The following is a 5528-nucleotide window of genomic DNA, read 5'->3' on the forward strand; positions in this document are numbered from 1 at the left end:
ATTTTGAAGAATCATTTATTTGAGAAACAGAGGGAGAGAAAAAGAGAGAACAAGATTCATCTTTCATCTCAACTACAATTTTAATTACTAAACAAAACACCTGCTCCTGTCATGGAAAATAATGCTTTCTATTTAAAAATTGATCTGAATATTATTGGATCTATATTTTTGGGAAAACTGGCATTTTTATATTACTATGGAAATATTATAAGAATATATGTATAATGCCATAATGTTAATATATTAATACCAAGTAGTATAGAGTATATGTTGATATGATAATATAGCATAATATGAATAAATACTTACACAATATATTAAAAGTTTTGCTTTTTAGTTTCTAGAAATCTTTGATGACTTCTCCTGAAATATATAACAGATTACTTTTCTAGTGCAAAGGTAAAATACAACTTGTTTGATATAATTATAAATCTGTCCATAGAAAGATCTCAAAAAGTTCAGGACAAATATGTACTATGAAAAAGTGTGCCTGAATTTCAGACTCCTCACTTTAATTAAAATTTCTGCAGACTTTTGAAAGTACTCTCATATAATTGAGATGAGTGTTTCTTGAAATTAAGTGTGTTGCTGATATGAAAGTGTCCAAGTATGTTGCTTTCCTTATGTGCAGTTACTTAACCTCTGCTTACATCAAGTAAAAACACTTAGATTGCAACATTTCACTATTTTCTCTCACTTTGAATAAGTTTTGTTGACTTCTCAGCATTACTCTGTTTAAGACAAAAATTGGCATGCATTCTCTGGTGATTTTCTCTTAATATCTCTTCCATCTCCACTGAATCTGTATTCACCACCTCCTCATGTTGAGACATATGATTTGTCTTTCCTCTTTTCCCCTGTTATTTCTACGAAACAGTTTATTTTGGGTAGTTTCTTTAGCTTTTTATATGTTAAAATATACTCTATGGGAAATAATTGTAGGAATGTAACATGCTTTTATATTCAGGCCTACACATAATTTATTGGAGATTGCCAGATTGTATGTAAATTATTTGCAATCAATATTTGGTATTTAATTTTTAGAATATATAGATAAAATTCAAAGCATGGTCTCTCGCTTGCTCTCTTTCTGCCGCCATCTTGGTTCCGCGTTCCCAGCACAAAATGCCAGATGAAGCCACAGAAACCGTCCCTGCCACAGAGCAGGAGTTGTTCCTGCCCCAGGCCGAGACGGGGTGTGGAACAGAATCTGACAGTGATGAATCAGTGCCAGAGCTTGAGGAACAAGATTCCACACAGGCAACCACACAGCAGGCTCAGCTGTCCTCCGCAGCTGAAATCGATGAAGAACCAGTCAGTAAAGCAAAACAGAGTCGGAATGAAAAGATGACACGGAAGGCCATGTCCAAACTGGGTCTTCTACAGGTTACAGGGGTTACTAGAGTCACTATCCGGAAATCTAAGAATATCCTCTTTGTCATCACAAAACCAGATGTCTACAAGAGCCCAGCCTCAGATACCTACATAGTTTTTTGGGAAGCCAAGATTGAGGACTTATCTCAGCAAGCACAGCTGGCAGCGGCTGAGAAATTCAAAGTTCAAGGTGAAGCTGTCTCAAACATTCAGGAAAACACACAGACTCCAACCGTACAGGAGGAGAGTGAAGAGGAAGAGGTCAATGAAACAGGTGTGGAAGTTAAGGATATAGAGTTGGTCATGTCACAAGCAAATGTGTCAAGAACAAAGGCAGTCAGAGCCCTGAAGAACAACAGTAATGATATTGTAAATGCTATTATGGAATTAACAATGTAACCATCTGAAAAACAAGGATCTTTTTTGGTGTTTCAAAGAGTAACTGCAGCTTGGTTTGAAACTACTGTTTCTATCATTAATTAAGTTATGGCTTCTTGTTGGATGAACTCAGTAGGTGCTTGGACTCTTCCCCCAAGAAAAACCAGGAAGCTTCTTATTTGGTGCGTTCTTTAAGATGCAGTTTGGAAAACCACATTGTGTGGGTTTTTTTAATGGTCAATTAAGCTTAATTTTAATTTAACATTGTCAATGTGCTTAATTTTAGTAGCAGCTACACTACTTTTGATCCAGCTTCCTGCTAAAGCACACCGTACAAGGCAGCAAATAACAGCTCAAATTGTTGGTTCCCTAACACCCCATGAAAGTCTTCAGATTGATTCCAGGCTTCTCTCCCTTTCAAATAAAATGAAAATAAGCAAAAAAAAAAAAAAAAAAAAAAAAAAATCCAAAGCACAGTCAACACTTAATTTCAGGGGCTGGTGTTGTGATGTAGTGGTAAGGCCACCACCAGCCAAGCCAGCATCCCATATGGAAACCAGTTTTTGTCCTGGCTACTTCTTTCCTAATCCAGGTCTCTACTTATGGCCTCAGAAAAACAGCAAAAGATGGCCCAAGCTTTTGGATCCCTGCCACCCATGTGGGAGACCCAGATGAAACTCTTTGCTCCCAGCTTCTGCTTGGCCCAACACTGGCCATTGAAGCCATTTGGGGAATGAACCAGCAGATGGAAATCCTCTCTCTCTCTGTGTCTGTCTCTGTAACTCTGACTTACAAATTAAATAAATAATTGTAAACACACACACACACGCGCGCGCACGCTTTATCTCAATGGAATTATAAGAATTCAAAAAGACTACCAAGTGACTATATTAGGTTAAGACAAATGGAAAGATACTATCAACTAAGTTGCAAGTGGAGATAATAATACTTCAGTTGCTTACTCGTCCCCTGTAAATGAAAACATTCTCTTAAAGAAAACTATAAAGAAATTATTTTTTTCAGTCCCCAGGGGGTTGGGATTTATTTGTGTTTATTATGTTCTAAATACTTTTTTTTAAAGTATTTATTTATTTGAGAGGTAGAGTTACAGACAGAGACAGAGAAGAGAAAAAGGTCTTCCGCTCGTTAACTCCCTAAATGGCCGCAATGGCTGGAAGCTGAGCAAATCTGAAACCAGAAGCTTCTTCTAAGTCTCCCACATGGGTGCAAGGCCCCAAGCATTTGGAAAATCTTCCACTGCTTTCCCAGGGCATTTCAGAGAGCTAGATTGGAAGAGGAGCAGCTGGGACTAGAACCTGCACCCGCACAGGATGCCACCGTTGCAGGCAGTGGCTTAGCTCACTATGCCACAGCTTCAGCCTTACATATTATTTTCTGATCAACTCAGAGTAGTATTATTAATTACAGCCAATGTCATTTGATGACTAGGAACTATTTCATTAGCATAAAAGTATTGGAGTAATAAATGATATATTTACTTCCATTTCTTGCCTATACTTTTGTATTAAAACTTTTAAAATTATTTAAATACTATACATGATAGAAAAAAAATCACATTTTATTTAAATGAATAACAGTATGTTCTTACAGTGTATTTCTGGATGGTATATTTTTAAGGAGTGAAAAATCAGAAGAAATAATATATACATTTTATTTTTTGGCAAATGTAGTTCTAATACAAAATGAAATTGAAAAAACTAGAACTTTGTAATATAACATTGTCTTTTATCAAGAAGAATCCATGATTGTTTAAAAATTTACTTAGTACCCCATCCCATATAAATTATATTATTCCTATACATATAAAATATATAACATCATTAATGTTACCTGACTTAGACTTCTTACTCTCATTTTTTTAGTTTCATGTTAATTCATTCGTTATAGAAGAAGGAAAATTTCAAATCCTACTGACCACATTTGAGTTAGTTTTCAAAAGGATAAAACACCATGATTTTCTCTTCCAACGACAACATCAAGATATTGTATGGTTAAGCTAAGTTCATTCATTTTTGGCATTAAAAAGGTAGTTTGAAATGTGTGATGTAGTCAAATTCTTTTATTTTTAAGGATTTATTTACCTATCTATGTATTTATTTGAGAGGCAGAGCCACAGACAGAGAAAAAGAGAGACAGAGGAAAAGGTCTTCCATCCACTAGTTCACTCTGCAAATGGACGCAATGGCTAAAACTGGGCCAATCTGAAGCCCAGAGCCAGCAGCTTCCTCGGGGTCTCCCATGCTGGTGCAGGGGCCCAAGCACTTGGCCCTTCTTCTACTGCTTTCTCAGGACATAGCAGAGAGATGCATTGGAAGAGGAGCTGGGACTTGAACCGGCACCCATATGGAATGCTGTAATCAGTTATACCACAGCCCCGTACCTAGTCAAGTTTTTGAGTATTGCAATGTAACTTACATGCAGTCTCACAGTTATTATTTAATCTATGAATAGAAATGCTGAAAATAAGTAAAGGAGATAGTTCTATCATTGTTTATTGGAAATATTCTGATTCATATCTAATAAGAAAGCTCAGAAAATATAATCAAAACTAACATCTCATTCGCAATGTTTAATTTTGAAGAATATAAATTTTTAAGATATATTTATTTACTTATTTGAAAGGCAGGAGGAGAGGAGACACACACACACACACACACATGAAGAGAGAGAATGAGAGAGATGGTTAAAGAGTGAGAGAGTGCTCCCATCAGCTATTCCATTTCCAAGTTGGATGCAACAGCCAGGTCTATGCCAGGTTAAAGCCTTGAGCTAGGGATTCCATTCTGATGTCCCTTGTGGGTGGCAGATTCGCATGCAGTTGGGCTATCCTCCACTGCCTTCCCAGGCACTTCAGCAGGGAAACTGGATCAAAATCAAAGAAGCTGGTATTCCTCTCTGTGTGATGCTGGGGTCATAAGGGGCAGCTTAACAGATTGCACCACAATGTTGACCCAGGAATCTAGGTGTTTTATTAATAAAAAACATCATATATCATTAAGTAAAACTTGAAATATATGTAGGATAATTAGTAATAATCTAATTTGGATTATAATTTAACCTGTAAATAGGTAAAATTTGTATTAATATGTGAATAGAACACAAATAGAACTTTCTAAACTTACACTTATAGATACAAAAGTATAATTGATAAACTTGAGAACTGTGATAAATGTAAAGTCTTCTGAGCAATTCATATTGCACAGTCAACAATAATTAGAAATGCTTCCAATTAACTATGACATGTATTTTACCTCCTATTAACTTACTTTTATTATATCCATGATGGCATGAAGGAAAAATCAACCTGTTAACTCTAAGAAAACACAAGTGAAGATAAAGTGAAAATGAGTGGGAAAAATCACTAGTAAATACAATAACAATAACTGGGATTCAACTACACATTCTACACTTTCATTTGTAATTAGGTAAGAGGCTTCATTGTAAATAAAGGCAGACTGATTCATTACCATTAGTATAGCTAACTTCAGTTTGTAAAGCTTAAAAAAAGCTGAATGCAGGAAAACTGTACCTAAAGTATAGGGAATTGTACTGTAAATGGGGAGAGAAAAATTTCACTACAACGTTGTAAGTTAAGCCTCTGCCTGCGGCACTGGCATCACAACAGTTCTTGTTCCGAATGCTCTTCTGATCCAGCACTCTGCTTGTGGTTGGGAAAGCAATGGAAGAAGGCGGGACCCTGTTATCCTGTGGGAGATCCAGAAGAAGCACCTGGCTCCGGGCTTCGGATAGGCCTG

The 5528-nt window shown here is 36.3% G+C and overlaps 1 pseudogene; it reads left to right on the forward strand.

Annotated features, from left to right (window-relative positions):
* The first annotated feature begins 1097 nt into the window (after nt 1–1097).
* Nucleotides 1098–1963, forward strand: LOC100338078 (nascent polypeptide-associated complex subunit alpha pseudogene; annotated as a pseudogene).
* Nucleotides 1964–5528: the final 3565 nt, after the last annotated feature.

This window comes from Oryctolagus cuniculus, chromosome 8, assembly GCF_964237555.1.
Source record: "Oryctolagus cuniculus chromosome 8, mOryCun1.1, whole genome shotgun sequence".
NCBI classification, from domain to species: domain Eukaryota; kingdom Metazoa; phylum Chordata; class Mammalia; order Lagomorpha; family Leporidae; genus Oryctolagus; species Oryctolagus cuniculus.